Raw genomic sequence first — 19,260 nt, forward strand, 5'->3', positions numbered from 1 at the left:
CTATAAGCTGGGGGATGGCAAAACCTGGCCAGAAAGTGGTTCCCTAGCTCCTAACCCACTTCTGCAGCTTGCTTCATACTTAAAAAGGAATGAGAAATACCTTGAAATCCCATATATTTAGGTCTTTTATGAGTTAGCTCGCCACCCAGATATCTGTTCCTCTTGCTGTATTTTTGTGTTGGTTCCCCAGACCCCGTTGCCCATAGGCTCATCAGAGGATACTGATCCTGCTGACTGAGCCGTCCCTCCCTCAAAAGATTTTTCACCTCCTTCATACTCTTCTATTCCTTTTACAACTCCGATTCCTGCTTTCCCTCTAACAACTCAAATGCTGACCCGGTTGGTTTAACTTCTCCTGTCTCTAGTGTAATCTGCTTTTGCTACTCCACTCTCCATCAGGTTTCCTTCCTTCCCTTCCTTCTCCTCCTTCTTGCCCTCCCCTGCAGAGGAGGAGCTGGCGTCTACGGCTGTGATGCCTAATCTCGGCCTCCAGTCTCTCTTCTCTTTTACCTTTGGAGAAGGGGCCAGAGCCAAAGCCATGGCACCTGACCCCAGCCTCAAGCCTTCTCGTCCCCCTTCCCCCCACTGCTTGATAACCCACTGGCAGCAGCCCTACTAGCTGCAGCAAGTCACCATCCCCATGTGTACTTGGGAAGCCCATTCAGGTTTCCACGTGGCTTAACAGGTCTCTCCTCAGGGGGGTGACGGTGACAAAAAGATATTAAAGTTCTTTTTTTTTTTTTGAGTTGGAGTCTCACCCTGTTGCCCAGACGGAGTGCAGTGGCACGCTCCTGGCCACCACAGCCTCGACCTGCTGGGCTCTGGCAATCCTTCTGCCTCAGCCTTCCAAGTAGCTGGAACTATAGGTGCACGCCACCACACCTGGCTAATTTTCTGACTTATTGTAGAGATGAGGTCTTGCCAAGTTGCCCAGACAGGTCTCAAACTTGTGGGCTCAGGCAATCCACTCACCTCAGCCTCCCAAAGCGCTGGGATTATAGGCTGAGCCACCGAGCCCGGCCTTAAAGTTCCTGCTTGTTTGTTTTTACACCCGGATAATTTTTGATTTATTGTAGAGATGAGGTCTCGCCAAGTTGCCCAGGCGGGTCTCGAACCTGCGGGCTCAGGCAATCCACTCACCTCAGCCTCCCAAAGCACGGATTACAGGCTGAGCCACCGAGCCCGGCTGGAGGTGTTGTTCTTGATCAACTTGCCATCCTTGATAAAGTAGCCCTGGTTGATCTTATAGACCTTGTTGATCTCAGTGCAGTGATGGTAGCCTTTCTGCACAACCCGTGCCACAGAGCAGGCCACACGGGCAGGATGCCATGCCCCAATACAGGCAACCTCGCGCAGTCCTCAGTGGGTCTTGCGGAGCATCTTCTTGGTGCGCCAACGACTAGTGACCCCTTTGTAATTTTTGCCCTTTGTCACCCTGATGACGTCAATCATTTCACCCTGCCCAAACACTTGGTTCACAGGGACCTGCTGCTCCAGCCTTTCCTGAGCCCAATCCAGTTTCTCAGCCACCGTGCCTCTGTTCATCTGGATCGCTATCAGGTGGGCCTTCCTCTGGCTCAGGGGAAGCAGGAGCATCTGGGTGTGTGCAACGATTCGGACGACCTAACAGTACTTTTTCATGATGCTGAAATCCTTCTTCAGCAGCTTCTTGTCTTCCTCATCCTGCCATTTCCCGCAGTACTTGGTGAAGGCCTTCTTCCTGGACTATGCCAGTTCTTATAGAAGCGCCTTTTGCACTCGTCACTGATGTGCTCAGCAAAGATGGTCTTGAAGGTCCGGAGACCTTGGGGGTTTCCACATAGCCCACAATGCCTACAACCACCATGGGCGGCATCTCCACAATGGTCACGGCCTCCACAACTTCCTTCATGTTCACCTTGGATCCTGGGCTATCAACTTCCCATACCATGTGGGTCATGCCAGCCTTGTATCCCAGAAAGGCTGTGAGGTGGACAGGCTTGGAAGGGTCATCCTTGGGGAAGCTCTTCACCTTCCCAAGATGCCTGATGCTGCTCTTCTGAGGCAGGAAACCCAGGGATCCATGTCTGGGAGTGGAGAACTTCCTTTGAGACATACTGCCGTCAAGTCCTGCTGGTAGAGGTAACACCACCATTTTCTAATCCTCTTTTCCTATTTCTTTAGCACCCAGAAGCCACCTTTTAGCACCTCTCTTAAGGCTAAGAGGTTGTCTCTCTGACTTGAGACCTGATTTCTTTCCTCCGCTATTCATTTTCACTAAGAAGCCCTCCCAAACCATTTTCACGTAATACTTTGGTGAAGAAAAGAGATAGATGATATCTTGAGTTTCTTTCTAGGCGGGGAAATAAACCTTGTTCACGAGGAAATCTGCTCTGGTTCACACACACACTCTCAGGCACCCAGTGTAAGCTCACATATCAAGAAATATTTCTAAGTGCAATGCAAAGGCCTTTGGGAATTCTTTAAAAAACTAACCAATCTTCTCTCCTTGAGTGTCTGCAAGAAGCTCTCCTCTGTGGTTCCTCTACATGCCTAACTATGGGATGTTGTAAAGGGCTTAATTGGCCTTCTCTCTTACTTGCTGTGCACCTTGGAGAACTAGAGCAATGTACTCGTTTCCTCTAGCACAGAGCCTGGTATTTCCCAGGAGATCAAGTATGAAGTGGATAATGAGTAAAAGATGTCAGATCTTGCTCCTCTTCTGTCACTAGCTGTGTGATCATGGGAAAGTTATGTCATTTCTCAGGACGCTGTTTCTTCATCTCTAAAATGAGGGTAGTAGAAAAGAATAAAGAAAGGATTGGACTATAAGAGCTCACTCTGCTTTCACAAGCTGAGGTTCTGAGCTAAATCAAAATGAACTCAATGACTTTTCTCTTAAGATGACAATTATTTGGCTAAAAGTTCTATTTCCCCCTGCACTGTGGAAATGGGAAGTGGTCTCTGTGTCTCGGCCTGGAGTGGAAGTGAGCAATGGGGAGGCGGGAGCTGGGACCAGGGTGTCTGGTCTTGAAGTGAGGAGCTCTGACTCAGGAATGTGGTGGTGTAGCCCTGTGAAATAGCCTAGAAATGGGCCTTCTGGCCACAGGAATACCTCCCTAGATCAAGGACACTTACGACTGGGAAAAAAAGACACAATGTTACCCTACTCTGGAGAGTCATTGGCTACCTTCGGCAATTGCAGAGCTGTTTTCTCAACAAGCGGTTCACTGAAGGATTTGTATGGTACTCACACAAGCCCCTTGACACTCTTCCAGCTCCCCTCCCACTACCTCACCTGTCCCCTTGTCCAGGTGAGGTGGACAGACATGTCCAAGAACAAGCTGCTCCTGATCACAGGACGTGTTCTGAATCCAAGGCAGTCAATCTTGGCCTTGAAGTGACAGCCCCGGGCTATACACTCAGGAGGGCCTATGCTCCTTCGAAGGGAAACCAAGCCATTTCTTGCTTTATAACTTCCCTTGTGTCCCTGAAATGACTACCACCAGGTGATAGCCCAAGGAAGATCAGGCTGAGGGGATTTGCCCTAAGCTTGTCTTGGTAGGCTCCCCCTTCAGTTGTTCATTTCTGAGAATGCTTTAGTCACAGCTTATCTGACTTCTCCTGGGTGTCCCCAGGCTGAGCCCTCAACAGATTCCTTTGAATCCTCATTGAGAAAGGACTAGTCTTCCTCCACATTACCTCCAAGGACTTTGACATCTTTCATAGCCCTCCTAGACTCTGCACTCCAGTCTGGACCAGTTCCAGCTTTCCTGAAAATCAGATAAGATTCCTTGAAAGAAGAGGAATAATTGCCTCTTGACCCTAAATAATCATGGAGACTCTAAAAAGTTCAGTAGCCTTAAAAACAAACAAACAAGCAAAAATTCTCCCTTTTCAGAAGCACCTAGCTCCAGCAGAGTAAGCAATGGCCTGGGGGGTCAAAAAGCTGGTGCTGAGCTTGACACTTGCTCTAGCACTAACTGGCTCTGTGACCCTGAGTTTAATTCCTTAATTCTTACTGGCCTCCTTTGAGAGTGGCTGGGAGTTGGCAGACTTGGTGGGATGGAGGAGGTGAAAACAACAGTTTTAGAGTTGATACAGCGCCCTTGGGCTGTACCATTTTCTTGAAGCAGGGCTCTGTGCTTGCTTTCTAGAAAGGTTTAAGGAGGCTCCCATGACTTATTGTCAACTCTACTGCCCCACAGTGATCTTTTCAAAACATAAATCCGGTTACATGCCTGTGCTCTCCACAGCCAGCCCCGCCTAAAATATGTCAATGGCTTTTCATGAGTCTTAAGACAATGACCACAGTCCTCTCTGTCTGAACAGGCCTTGCATAGACAGCCTCACCTCGAACTGCTTTCCTTCCACCACATATTCCTGCCATACACTCCTCTTTTCAGTTCCCTGAACTCATCAGGGTTCCTGCCAACTCAAGGATTTTAACATATCTAGTTCTCTCATGATGGGATATTTCTTTCTCTGCTTACCTTCTACATTCTGCCTAGTTAAATTCTATGCCACTTTCCTTTGGATAGGCCTTCCCAGAAACCCCAGAGTAAGGGAAGTCAGTTTGGCTTGCATAAAACCATGTGCTTTCCTTTGTGGTTCTTATCACCAGCATAATAAACTCATTCTGTTTCTCGGTTTTTAAAAAAATTGTCTGATTGTTCCATGAAGACAGGGACCACATCTGTCTGGTTTCCTGCACTAATCTCTGTTCCAAGGAGAGTGCCTAGAATACAACTGATGTTTAAAAAATATTTGCTCAGTAAATACTGAGTAAACAAACGAACGGATGAATGAAGGATTTTTAAAACTATGTTTGCTCTTTATAGCATCAGAGGGCTTTTCTTTACAAAACTCAATTATTCCTCCCCACCCCCATGGTAGGTAGAAGAGTCAGAAAATCATCCTTTTGATGTGAACAAACTATACCCTATGGACAGAGATCCCGAAAGATCAATGAAAGGAAAGAAAAGCATTGACTTATTTCTCCTGACAACTGAAGGCCTCACATCTGTAATTGTCCCTCTGAATTTCCCACTTTAGTTGTTAAAGACCGGGCCAGAGCTTTGCTGGTGGCTCCTAGCTCTGTTCTCTGCTTTCCCTCCACCCCATGGGATGCCATGTGCCTTAATCAGAAATTCAGCCTAGTTGTATAAACACCATCTCCCTAGACAATAACACAGCTCTCTACCTGCACCTTATGCACACAGAGGATCGGCAAAATATGGTGAAGTCCCTAGAAATTGACCACGGTACCTTACCTTCTTTATTCACAAGAGGGCAGATTTCGGTTTGGCTTCACAGAGCGTGGAGCAGAAACACTAACCCTATTCACATGTGTTTTATGATTTGTTCCATACATTCCTCCCTCCACCCTCTCCACATACCAGCAGTATTCTCTTAGGCCTCACAGTCATAGTGACTGATCTCTCTTCACAAAATCTGATGAAGTGAGGTTGATGAAATCCTCATAATGGCCCTTCCTCAACCTTGGTTATTGTCTTCCTCTCTGGTCCCCTACTGTACTGTGGACTTCTGTTTCTCATCTTGCTAAGTCAGTTATCTTACAGACTCTTATAGAATGGCCTCGCTATGGGCAGCCCTGCAAGGGGACCCCAGACACCATCTGGGTCAGAGTTTGCTTAAAGCCCCAAGACCTGGATGCAACCCGGTACTTAAGCAGCTCTGCCTGAAGTAAGTTTGCACCAAGACTCATTGGCAGTCATTCATTCTTTTTCTTTTAAAAAAATCTTCCTCCCACTTTTCGGCAGTCATTCCTCAATGACAGCTCCTGGGAGTCTGCCTTGTGCTTTCCTTGATGTCCAGTTGGAAGAAACGTTCAGTACTTCTTTAGAACATTTACAGAGCCACAGCATAGTCAGTCATAAAGCTGCCACACAATATTGTCCAGGCATGCTTCTCCCCACCAAGCCTTTTTCCAAGGATGGCATGGTTCCTGCACTGAAAAAGCCCTCTAATACAAATCTTCTGTGCTCCTTATCTTCCCCATAGTCACGGGATCTGGTCTCCCTTAAAAGCCTGTATAACTTTGTGATTGGAAACAATTTACATAATTCATTAATCAAATATTTGTTGAGTATCTATTAGGTGTTAAGAATTGTTCTAGCTTCAGAGACTTCAGCTGTAAACAAGTCTCTGGTCTCATGGAGCCTCTGTTCTAGTGGCAGGAAAGGGAGAATTACTAAAAACAGCAACAGCAGCAAAACCCAGGTGGTAGTATGTGCGATGTACTGCACTGTACAGTATGTGCATAGAGAAGAGGACAGAGAGCAAAGGGGATGGTTGCAATTTCATGGAGGAGTGGTAGGGGAAGTCATCTGATAGGTGGAACCTGAGTAGTGATCTTAAAGAAAGGAAGGATCGAGTCTTGAAGATATGGGGGAGATAAGACGCAAGACAGAAAGAAGGGCATGTACAAGGGCCCTGAGGTGAGTATTTCTGAGGAGAGCAGAAGCTCATGTAGCTGGAATGAAGTGAACCAAGGGAGAGAGCGGCAGGAGATAAGGTCAGGGACGTGAAGGGGGTCCAAGAAGTGGCAAAATCATGTAGGGATCCTTTAAAGCTATAACAGGGAGTTTTGATTTTATGCTGAGTGAAATAGGGATGCACAGAGGATGGAAAACTAAGGAATGATAAGCGATGTCTGGTTTTGAAAGGAGCACTCTGACTGCATTGTTGAAAACAGACTTAAGGGGCATGAGGACAAGATGCAGAGACCTGCTAAAGGGCTGTTGCAGTGGCACAGGTGAGAAATGGGGATGGCTTGGACTACAGCAGTGGTGGTGAGAGTGACAAAAAGGGCTTGGATTCTGGGAATATTCTCAAGGTAGAGCCAATGTCATATGTGAAGGGATTGAATATGGGTTGTAAGACAGAGGAGGAAAGATTTATTTCAAGATGATTTGTTTCACACTCCTTCCAAATATCTGAAGTGGTTCCAGAAATTAAACACTCAACAGCACAGTTGGGAATGAGGTGAGTAGTTTCTAGTTCTTGTTCATGAGGTGAGTCAGGACACATTTGGCTGAACTGTGGACGTAAAACACTGAATATTCAGCAGGAGATGAGGGAATGGTGGTGAAGAACATGTTCTCAGGGCCTGGCCCTTGTGCAGAAAAAATGAAAGCCCCTCCCCCTCACACACACATCCACATACCCTCCCTTTCCCCAACAAGCAAGCTGAACTACTAGGCGCCCTCTTTTCTCTTTGTGCTTTCTGTTCTCAGCACAGTCCATTTCTGTGACTTGGGGAAGTAAAGGAGACTCACAGAGGGAAATTAAGTTTGACGCACGGTTGTACCCCAAAGGAAACTTAATTGGCAAAGACAAAGTACTAGAAGTGTAAGAAAGGTGAAGTGCGACACTAGGTACCTAGAGTAGCTGGGTTGTGAGCATGGTCCCTGGCTGTGGCCTGTAGAGCAACTTGGTAGCATGTGTGGCTCCAAGGGCAACCTGGAGAGCTTTTAAAAAATAACCATGTCGGGGACCTCATTCTCAGATATTCCAATTCAATGGGTGTGGGGTTGCACCCAGCAGTGAATTGTTGAAAAACTTCACAGGTGAGTCTAATATGCAGCCAGGCTTGCGAATATCTGTTGAGAAGTTCATTCCCAAGGGGCTACACCACCCGAGAGTCCCCCAACTGCATGTACGTACTCAAGGGGTCAGTAATTTCAGGTTTGAATGAGGGAGGGAGCTCAGGCTTTATGAGACAAGAAACTTCGCCACATTTGCTGCCCGGTGGAGGTCCTGGAAGGCAAAAAAAAGGGCTTCTATGCTTACAGTGGAAGAGGTGAGGGTTATGTGAAAGTATTAATATAAGATATGCTTCTCTAAGTCCTGAATGAACAATTCCTGGATTAAAAAAAAAAAACCCTGCAACAGAGAAAAGCTGGTTGATTTAAAAATAATGATTTTGTAGAAGAAATACTATATAAATGATACACGATGGCAGGTGATATATATTTCTATATTTATGAATTTCGATAGTCTAAATGGTTTTGGTTACATGGATGCATTTTATAGTGGTAAGGAAGTCAGAGCCGTCAGGGCATTCGCCACCCCCACTAGTGCACATAGTACCCGGTAGGTGATTTTTCTTCCCTCCCACACTTTTCACGTCCCCACCCTCCGCCTTTTGAGTCTCCAACGTGCGTGATAACATTCCATATGTCTTTGCAGTCGCTTGGCTTAGTTCCCACTTGTAAGTGAGAACGTGAGGTATTTGGATTTTCGTTCTTGCGTTACTTAGGAGGACGGTCGGTCTCCAGTCCCATCCAAGTTGAGCAGCTGGCATTTATCCTCACGACTCAGTACCATGACAAAGAGCGTTTACCTCAAGATGAAGTGTATAAAACGGAAAGACTGGAGCACCAAGGGGTGTCCACATAGCAATTTCACTTCAGTTGGTGCCTACTTTGTGTGACGGTGTTTAACATCAATAAATCCATGTTTTTGTCAGGGTGACAACCCCAGTGGTCGAGGAAAAGGACAACCGGGGCTCGTCCGGGATTTGAACCCGGGACCTCTCGCACCCTAAGCGAGAATCATACCCCTAGACCAACGAGCCGGCCGTGCTCGTCTCTTGGATTTACCAAACTTCAATTAGGAAAGTTTTTTAGCCACGTCTACAGTTGGTTGCCGAAGTATTCTTCTTAAGAATCACGGGCGTGAGGTGACACCTAGTGGATATAATAAGTCACTGCCGTTTTTCTCGCCCAAATTCCGGAAGGCGGCGCCCCGAGACTACGGATCTTTTTAAGAAAATCATTTTTCCGGCATCAACGAGAGTAACTTCGCCGCAAGTCTTCACTTCCGAGTAAGCCAAAGGCGCTGCAGGAATCCGGGGAGGCCATCGGGGACTGCCCCGAGTGACCTGGTGGTCGGAAGGCATCTCGTCCTTCACAGGTACCCATCGCTTTGCCCTCGGCCAGCCTAGCGAAAGCTCCATGGAGACCCCCCCCCTGCAAGAAAGGGCGCGACCCCACCTGGGACCGATCAGCCCGAGCCTCGCACGGGGCAGCACGCCACAACCCTTAGACCTGACGGAGGGTGTCCTCCCGCTCTCAGGACGCCTTGCAAGACATGTATTGCGACTCTTTCCTCTACTCGCTAACGTTGTGGCTTGGAAGAAGAAAGAGAGTTACACAAGCCAGAAAGATAAAGGAGAAAGGAGACACCACTCGAGAAAACGGTGCACATAAAAATCACGGGGGCGGGGAGGAAGGAAAACGGAATAGGGGAGGACATGCCGCCGGTGCGCCTCAGCGGGTAGCGTGGCCGAGCGGTCTAAGGCGCTGGATTAAGGCTCCAGTCTCTTCGGGGGCGTGGGTTCGAATCCCACCGCTGCCATTCGGTTTTTGAAACGGGGGGCGTATACTGACAGTTGTGCGAACGCTGCCACGTTCAAACGCAATCTCTTAACCTTCCCTTAAGGCCCGGCCACTTCTCTCTAGTTGGCAGGCGGTGGGTTGTGTTGTGGAACCTCTCACTTTTCGGAGTCTTTCAAAATGCAAAGTATTTCTTAATGAAACACGGGAACACGGTCGCAAGATCATAATGATGCCTTCGAATCCGTGGTTTCCCAGAGGTAAAGTGCCGGGACGTTGATATCATCGCTTTGGAAGCTTGCTTTGCCTTCCTTCACTCAGCTGGCGGGCATATTTTGAGCATTTGTCCTATAAGTGGCACTGTTCTAGTTGTTGAGGCCTACAGAGAGATGAATACAACACTACTGCCTGTCCACAAGAGAAACTCACAGTCTAAACCAGACAGAGAAACATACAATTGCAGAATGGCCTGGAAACCCTGTAAGACTGCCAGCAGAAGGCACATGCGGTACAAGGAAGGCAGGCAGCGCGCTGGCGGGGAGAGGATGGTGAGGGGACCGTGGGTTTGGGCGTTAGCATGCGAGGGTGCCAGTTCTCCTCGTGTGTAAAATAAAGACATTATGCACCTCTATTAGGAAAACTCAGTAAATACATTTAAGATGCTTAGCACAGAGTGTGCAGACATCCGAGAGATCGATTTAGGCTTTTCATTTGTGATGTAATTCATAGCCACGGCCCTTATCCCTGGGAAGATTCCAATCTGAGTCTACAGAAACCAGAAATGCTGTTTAACTGAGGCCTCTAGAGACCAGCAGGTGCGCCCAAGAGTGTGATAATGCTCATCCATCCGTTCATTCGTTATTAATCACCCACGACATCGAGTTGACATTGCTAAGTGGTGAGGACACGGCATCAGCACAAGATTTGCCCGGCTGGAAGGTGTCTTTAAAAGTGACATTTGAAAACTGGGCTCGGTGGCTCAGCCTGTAATCCCGCGCCTTTGAGAGGCTGAGGTGAGTGGATTGCTTGAGTCTGCGGGTTCGAGACCCGCCTGGGCAGCGAGACCTCATCTCTACAATAAATCAAAACATTAGCCGGGCGTGGTAGCGCGCGCCTGTAGTTCAGGCTACTTGGAAGACTGAGGCGGAGGGATCGCCGGAGCCCGGCAGGCCGAGGCTGCGGTGGCCGGGAGCGGCCACTGCCCTCCAGTCTGGGCGACCGAGTGAGACTCCAACTCAAAAAAAAAAGTGACATTTGAGCACAGAAGGAGTGAGGGAGGAAGTCATACTGATATCTGAGGGAGTGTTGCCGCAGGAAGAGGAAACAGCAAGCCAATGGTCCGAAACACAAAATGAGGCCCGTGTACTGGGGGAACGGCAAAAAGGGCGGTATAGCTAGAAGAGAACAAGTGAGGGGGAGAAGGAGGAGCAGGAGCCGGTAAAGTTGCGAGCGGAGGGGGCCGTCTTCGCCAGAACGTGCAAGGCCGAGGCCATGGATTCTGTCCTGAGTGGGAGAAGTTATTGGACGGGGAGGAGAGAGAGAACAGGAAGATGAGTGAGAAGGCCGTTGTGGGAGTCTGGGTAACAGAGGGAGGCGTTCGACCCGGGCGGAGGTGAATGGGTTGGGAGTTGAATGAAGGTCGGCCCAACAGCGTTCGTTGGTGGACGGGAAGCAACGTGCCGGGGAACTGGGTAGGTGATGGATCCCTTTCCTGAGAGTTGCGTTGGTGGTGGGAGAGCAGTTGGAAGAGGAATGGCAGGAGATCGAGTGCCGTTTGAGGCAAGTTAATTTTGAGATGCCTGTCACTCATTCACGTGGGCGAGCCGGTGTACAAACCTAGGTCAAGGCTTGTGATACACGTTTGGAGACCATCGGTGTGTGATGCTATTCAAAGCCACACGGTTGGATAAGGAAAAGGGGGGGCCAGAGGACGCAAAAACATTGAGAGGTCGAGAAAGGAAGAGCCCTCCCAAAGGGGCTGAAAAGTAGCCTCCTGAGAGGAGAAGTCCACCAGGATGAAGGCTGGCCACTGACCATCTGGAAACATCAAAGTGACCTTGACAAATGCCATTTCAGTGGAATGGTGGGGGGGGGGAAGCCTGATCAGAATAGGGTGAGGAAGCAACACGAAGCTGAGAGAGAGAATGCACAACTTTTGAGAACTGTTTTTTCATATAAGGAAAGAGAATTGCCATGACAGCTGGAAAGGATGGTTAAGAAGGAATTTTTTTCTTTTCAAGATGGGTGATCCTATAGCCTGTTTGTATGCTAATGAGAATGACTGACACACTGGGAGAAGTAGCTACCGTGTGTGTTAGCGGCAGGGTTAGCAAATGGGAGTGGGGAGGAAATGTTGATTTCAGAAACCATGTCCTTGTGTAGGAGAGAGGAAATGAGATTCATGTGGTTTGAAACGGGAGGAGTTGCTCTTCAGTCTGAGAAGTGAACGGTGGAGCTTGAAACAGGACAGAAGACAGGGAATATGAATTTCGACGTGGATAGTTTGTTCCATCTGCTGCCCCGGGAAAGGAATAGAGTTCACTTCCAATGGGGTCGTTTTACTCTGTAATAGTCACACAACAAATAAAGTCTCCAAGGGTTCACAAAACATTCTTTTTAATTTTACATGCAAAGTTGCATTTGAGGATTTACCTTCCCTCATCACCCTCTTGCTTCACTGGAATGAACAGAATTCATTGCCTACCTCACAATAAGAAGAAAAGAAAGGAAGAAAAGGAAAGGGGGAGAACAGGAAAGGATTGTGGCAAAAAGAAAAAGAAGGAAAGTAAAAGAGAAGAAAAGGCAATATTATGTAAGAATGCAGAAGCCTTTTTAAAAAATAACACATCATGCACTCACACATGGCGATAATGTTAGTATACATCAGTCCCCGATTCCCTCCCAGGAAAGAGAGCAACTGCTTGTGTTAACCTAGGGCTGTTAAACATTTCCAAGCAGCTTCTCATACTCTATTTTATTTGAAGAAACAGGATTCCTAGAGGGAGGCAGGGAAACGGAGATGTGTTACTATTCTCATTTCACAACTGATGCACTGAAAGACCAGCTTCCCTGCTCTCCCACTAGCCGCTAGAGGTGGGAAACACTGTCAGACAAAACAGAAAATATAATCTGGGGTTGTTTCTATTTTGCTGTTTCACGTTCCTAGGGAGGGTTTCGTTGCAATTTTTTCAAGCTAAGCATGAAGTGAGAACAAAATACAATCAAAAGACTTGAAATCTTACGGGGCCAAGAAAACAGGGCTCGTCCGGGATTTGAACCCGGGACCTCTCGCACCCTAAGCGAGAATCATACCCCTAGACCAACGAGCCACGGTACCGGGGTGGTTTAGTTTCGCCTCAAGGCTCATTCACGTCACTAAGCGGACTCAGATGAACTAGGCCCTTGAGCGCCTTCTATTGGTAGGAATGCGTGTGTTACTTGCACAACAGCTGTCAACCTGACGACGCAAGAATCGTTTATCGGTTACTCGGATGCAGCCCAACCAGAAAGGCAGCTTCTGGTGACAGAAGTGAACCAGGCTCGCCTAAATCACTCCTGAAGTTGCGCTAAAGACACAGCCGAGCTCCATCACGTTGGTACCCCGCTCCGGTTCTGCCTATCTAGGGCGTAATAAATGTGTGGAGTGGAAAAAAAGCCACAGGCCCCAGCGAGATTTGAACTCGCGACCCCTGGTTTACAAGACCAGTGCTCTAACCCCTGAGCTATGGGGCCCTCTCCGAAGCAGTCTTTCTCAACGTTCCTACTTAGAGATGTTTGCTATCGTTTTAGCACGCCGAAATTTTATACAGGATTTTAATTTTAGCAAAAATCCCGGACATTCTCCTACTAAATTAGAACATTCTCGTGTCCTGTAGACTCCTTTGAGCAGAGCCACTGTCAAGCTGTCTTCTTGTTCCTCACCTTAATGCTCTGCTGAAACTTTGCCTCCTGTGCCTCTGGTGCACGGAAAGGATACAGATAGAAGAATTTGAGATCTTTGGCTGCGCGGGAGATCCCTCTGAGACAAGAGACGCATGTGGAGGGTGTCAGGTGGACAAGGCAATTATAGCGTATGCTTTCCACTTAATATGGTGGTTAAATCCAGGGAAAGTGGTGAAAAGAGATAGACCACGGTTGCGTCCTTTCTGAATGCCGAGCCCCAAACCTAATGCTTCTTACTCAAAGGTCGGGGGGCGGAGGGGAAGGGTAGGAGCAAACAGGCAAAAGCGGTGTTGGGAGAGAAGAGTTGAATCATTAACTAAAGACGTGCATAGATTTACACATTCTTGGCATGAAAATAATGCGATTTTTAAAAGAAAGAACTGTGTGTACTTTCAGTTTTTAGAAACTTGTTTATATAAGCTGGTAAACAGAAACTGAAAACCTGTTTAACTAGGAAAAATCTTGCACCTATTTCTTACCGCAAATATAGCCAGTGCATGAGAACATTGGAGCAAAACACTGATTCATGCAACCTATAGAGGTGAACCAACTCTGCTTAGTAAGATTTAGACCCTCTTACCACAGGTCTTGCTCTTGCACTAACGTTTTTGTAACGCTTTCAATTGTCCAGGAGGACAACGTTTGTGAGAAATCTGTAAGGTTACAATTCATTTTTCTCCTTTAGTTTTCGTTATGCAAATACAAAACATGGTGCCACTGAGCTTAAAAATATTTAAGGAAGAAAAGTGCTCTATTTAGATTGGTAAAGAAAGGCATTTGTGGCAGATATTCTCGGTTCAGGGGTGAGTCATGGAGAAGCCTCGCAGTGTTGTCCTAAAGTGAGATGAACATGTACACTGGGAGTGAGGGGAGGATAGCAGGACCTTCTGGGGCCTGACACTGGTGATTCCTCCCAGGACTCTCTCCTGGGTGTTCATTCAATCCTCAGTCTTTCTACACCAGGCTGGTAGCCTCCATGAGCCCAAGAGAACTATCACACTGTTTCAACTGACTGAATCAAGACTCGGATCTCTATACTTCATTTGTCTCCTCAAGACACTTCCGTGGAGGAAACCTCCAACATGATTTTTTGGGGGGCCTAAAGTCAAGCCTCATAACTTAAGGAAATGGTAGGTTACCTGCCTTTTTTTTCCCTAGAGCAGGAAAATCAAATTAAGACAAACTTTGGGTCATAGATAATGTGTGAATATTGGAGCATGTAGACACTGAATATCTAGTACATGGCTGGCAAAAACCTGGGTCAGCTATTGAACTCCACCGGATCTCAGTGTCCCTGTTTTGTAAATGAGTGTTCATTATCATCATTATTGTTATTATTATCTTCATTACTATTATTTTCAGAGAGTCTGGCCACAGGCAAAATCACTAAACAGTCAAAACTGTCTCTCAAACAACCTTCTTCCCTCCCTGCTGTTTCTCTTCCTCTCTGTACTTGTCTTTCTCTGACTGTATTCTTGGCTCCTCTTACCTTTCCCTAGAATCTGTTTCCTGATTCTCACCCTGTCACAATTTGGCAAGCTCTGTTCCCTGCATGAAGTGATTTCTTCTTATTTAGCCATACTCTGTTACATATTTAAGGGGAATTTGAAATGCTCAAAGAAGCATTCCAAGGAGAGAAGCCAGAGCAATAGCCATGGACCTGATGTTTTATGTTTCGCCTAGACTTGGCTCCTAGGTTGGCTTTGGGGCCAGGGTTCTCACTCTTTTATCAGGACAAATAAACTTTTGATCAACTGACCCTATTCACATCATCCTACCCCCACCCTCGAAGGTTGTCCTAGGACTGTACATTATATTCTCATTCTTCCAGCCCCTCAGGGGCCACGTTTCACTTGGGTTGGCCTGTCTGACTCCAGGAGGTTCCAAGAGTCCCTTCCACTAGTTTATTACACTTAGAGAGCAACATCAAATATGCTTGTGTTCCAACGTGTTCTGACTCATCCTGACCAATTCTATTGCTGAGCAACTTAACCCTGAGCTGGAACCTTAGGAATATTTGTAATTGCTTTTTTGTTTGTCTGTATTTCTTCCACTTCCCCTCAACTTTTTATTTTGGAACATTTTAATCTTAGTGTGAATCGAAATCAACACCAACTAAATGAGAACAAGCAAAGGCTATTCAGAGCTTCTTATAGCAAGGGAGTTCACCATCACCACCTGCGTTTTGGTAGAGACTCAAAGGCAGGCAGAGGAGTGGGGAAGCTTTACAGTGAATAAAGAGATGGCTTTGGGTATGTCCTAACTGGAGGCTGTGGCATGGGAAACTGTGGGCAGGCTAACTAGAAGCTGGGTATTGTATGTGATTAGTTAGGGCTGCACGTTTGGCTTTCTCTGGTTGATCCTAAGTTGGAAGCAGGGACAAATATTAGTTATTAACCAATTTGTAGCCATTTGGAACTGATTTTTACAGAGGTTATTGTTTAGCTTCCTGGATTGGTTTGCTAGAGATAGTGATCTGACTGCCTGAAAGTCTGACTTAAAGATAGGCTGGCTTAAAGTAAGCTGGCTTCCTGGACTGGTCGTTGTGGGTTGATTTCCTGAACTGGCTGTTGTAGGTTATGGGTCAGAGTTCTATTTTTGTATTAATATATGCCTGGTCATTGTCTATATACTCACACACTAGAGAAAAGTTGAAAAAATAGTACAATAAAACCTGTGTACCCTTACCTAGAACACCAGTTATTAGCATTTGTCATATTTCCTACCTCCGCATACCTCTCTTCATATGTAATATCCAAGACCTTTCATACCTAAATATTTCAACATGCATTCCTAAAAATAAAAACCAAGAATAAGAGCATATTCTTTCCTTTTAATTTTTAATTTTAAAGATGTGGGATACAATTCAGGGTTAAGTATACAAATGTTCATCATGCAGGTACCCTTGTTGATGAGGTGTGCTTCCTTCCCTGCCGGCAGAATCCCAATACTGCCAATCCCATTTCCCCTCCCCCCGCTGGCAATTTTCCATTACTGACAATCCTCTTCTTATAGTATTACAATAATTGTTCAAGATCCACTTATGAGTGAGAACATGTGATACTCAATTCTTTGTTTCTGTGATAATATAATAGACTCTAAGTTCACCCAAGTTGCTGCGAAGTTCATAATTTTGTCCTTCTTTATGGCTACATAATATTCCATGTGTACATTACCACATTTTTAAAAATCCAGTCCTCTTTCGATGGGCAGCACGGTTGGTTCCATGCTTTTGCTATTGGGAACAATGCTGCAATAAACAGATCATAATCTTAGCACCATATCACACCTAGGAAAATTTATGATAATTCTGTGTAATCTAGTGGACTGTTCATATTCAGATTTTCCCAATTGACACCCCCACAATCACCATTAAAAAATTTAGATTCCCCGTGGGTTCGAGACCCGCCTGGGCAGCGAGACCTCATCTCTACAGTAAATCAAAAAAATCAGCCGGGCGTGGTAGTTCCGGCTACTTGGAAGGCTGAGGTGGAAGGATCGCTGGAGCCCAGCAGGTTGAGGCTGCGGTGGCTGGGAGCGGCCACTGCACTCCAGTATGGGTGACAGAGTGAGACTCCAACTCAAAAAAAATAAAATTTAGATTCAATGTTTTTTACTACATTTAGTTGTAATGTGTCTTTGGTCTCTTCGAATCTAGAAAATTCCTCTTCTGTCAGTGCTTATTTCTTCATGGCAATTGTCTTATAGGAAGCCTCATATTTGAATTTGTCTGATTATTTCCTCCTACTAGATTCAGTTTCACATATGGTTATTTCCTCATGATTAGATTAAGCTTAAATATTTTTGTAAAGAACACTGCTACACCGACTTAAAAGTCTGAGGGACTGGGCATGGAGGCTCATGTCTGCAGTCCCAGTACTTTGGGAGGGTGAGACGGGAGAATTACTTGGGCCTAGGAGTTTGAGACTAAGCTGGGCAACATAGTGAGACCCCCATCTATATTTTTTTTAAAAAATGAAAAATTAGCCAGAGACACTGTGCTACAGTGAGCCATTATCCTGCTACTGCACTCCAGCCACACTCCAACCTGGGCAACAGAGACCCCCAACTCAAAAAAAAAAAAAAAAAGCTAGAGGAATTCAATAATTTTCCAGGATAGATTGTCTAAATCTAGGTAGGACTGAATTTCTAGCAGCTCAAGCAGGAAGAATGAAGTCTAATTAGATTATTTTATTTATTTGCTTGAAAGCTCACTATCATTCAAAGAGCTTTCATTCACAAAAGGAGACTATCATGTCACCCTTGGTTGGAGACCTTGTAATTTTTAGCTTTGTTGACTATAGAGTACCCTAAAAGGTCAGGAATTTATATCTCAGAAAAGTAGGAACAATTACCAGCATCCATTCAATTATTATTATTATTATACATAAGAATAGGTATACTGGTTTCCAAGATACATAAATTACTTATCTAGAATATTAAGAAACATGACTTTGCAAAGTTTTAGCCAAAAAAAAATTGTTTGCCTTGACTTGTGTTTCTTCAAAGTTACTTTCCTGAGATTTCCACAGACCTCTTACTTTCTGGAAATTGAGGCTGTGCTTACTCTCCTGATTATCAGTTACTACTTGTGTTATCACCCAACCATAGTGTGTGTGTGTGTGTGTGTGTGTGTGTGTGTGTGTGTGTGTGTGTTCATTCTTTTAGGTTTATATTGTACATATTACAAAAGGTGGAGAAGATTTCTTTTTTTATTCAACTGTAAGTTACCAGTAAGCAGGAATAATAACTTTTGCCTGACCAAACTGTGAATGCAAGTGTATTTGGTGGATATGAAATGGGCTGTGTGCTACCTTGAAAAGCCAAAGGAAGATTCTGTTTCTAAGTCCCAAAAGGTCTCCTGGCATATGCTCCACCACTGGTCTGGCCTCAAATGCCTAAATCCATTTAAACATTCTTGTGTGTTCACTGAGAATCTGACCAAATTTTGAGCATTTGGTATACTATGGAATTGAAGTCAGGGGCTAGGAAAGAAAGTAGAGAGAAATCAAAGGAGAATTTCAGTTGTACATCAGATGTGATCTTTTTAAACCCAAAGCACACAGTCTATTATAATAGTTGTGGGGACTGAATAGGGGAAGGAGGACAGTGATACCAGAAGGATGAACTGGAACAAAGAATAAAGAATGCTTCATACTCTTCCTCTTTCCATTCGTGCTGATCATGCCCTAGTTCAGGATTGCATTTCTTTTCACTAGAAGCTTGTAGAGCTAATCTAACCGATTCCATAAGATTGCTCCGTGAAGTCCCTCTTGTTCCATCTGCAATGACGTCCAGTGAACATTGTAAGGATACACACACGTAAAAAATAAGAGGCTTAAGTCTCTCTGCTGACTATAGGGGGGAAAATGTCCCTTCCCTCCTTTTTCTTTGAGCATTTACTTTAGAAAACTTCCAAGCACATTATAGTACTCTGTATTATTGTGATGATCAGCATGATAAACATATGAGACCATAGAAGAACTAAATATTTAAGTAGGGGTTCAATAAGTGCTAAGGGACTATCTGATACATTTATCAAACGTATATTACTAGTATTTAATTTTTAGCACGATTTTACAGCGCATGCAGAAGGGATCCTCAATCCAATAACTGGCTGCCTCTCTGTTGGAGCTAGGGACAGAGCTTTACATCGCGATGAAGTGCACGTCTTCTGCTGGAGACTAATCCAGAAAGATTCTGGTAGGAACTTTCAGATGTTCTAAGTGAGTATAGAACATTTGATACATAGATTGGTATACAAAGTGCTTCTCAAAATTGAATGTGCACTCTAACTTTTGGGAAGCTTGTTGAGATTTTGATTCAATAGGCCTAAGGTTGTGCATTTCAAATGTGCTAGCAGAAGGTACTGATGTGGCTGTTCCCTGACCACACTCTGGGTATTAGGCCTTAAAGCAAATCTCTTGCTTGTCTATCAATTTTCATTATCCAGACTACTAACAAGGTATGTATAGCA

At 45.5% G+C, this 19,260-nt stretch overlaps 4 non-coding genes and 1 pseudogene across 4 annotated transcripts; 1 reads left to right on the forward strand and 4 right to left on the reverse strand.

The window, feature by feature from the left end:
* Positions 1 to 1,161: 1,161 nt before the first annotated feature.
* On the reverse strand, positions 1,162 to 2,095 carry LOC103267266 (annotated as a pseudogene).
* A 6,414-nt stretch (positions 2,096 to 8,509) lies between these two features.
* On the reverse strand, positions 8,510 to 8,581 carry TRNAP-AGG. The gene has a single exon. It is a non-coding gene; the product is annotated as a tRNA-Pro (tRNA).
* Positions 8,582 to 9,281: 700 nt separating this feature from the next.
* TRNAL-AAG lies at positions 9,282 to 9,363 on the forward strand. Its single transcript has one exon. It is a non-coding gene; the product is annotated as a tRNA-Leu (tRNA).
* A 3,235-nt stretch (positions 9,364 to 12,598) lies between these two features.
* On the reverse strand, positions 12,599 to 12,670 carry TRNAP-AGG. Its single transcript has one exon. It is a non-coding gene; the product is annotated as a tRNA-Pro (tRNA).
* Positions 12,671 to 13,000: 330 nt separating this feature from the next.
* On the reverse strand, positions 13,001 to 13,073 carry TRNAT-UGU. Its single transcript has one exon. It is a non-coding gene; the product is annotated as a tRNA-Thr (tRNA).
* Between the last annotated feature and the right edge of the window lie 6,187 nt (positions 13,074 to 19,260).

This window comes from Carlito syrichta, unplaced genomic scaffold (genome assembly GCF_000164805.1).
Source record: "Carlito syrichta isolate Samal-C Ts95f unplaced genomic scaffold, Tarsius_syrichta-2.0.1 Scaffold308087, whole genome shotgun sequence".
Lineage (NCBI taxonomy): Eukaryota > Metazoa > Chordata > Mammalia > Primates > Tarsiidae > Carlito > Carlito syrichta.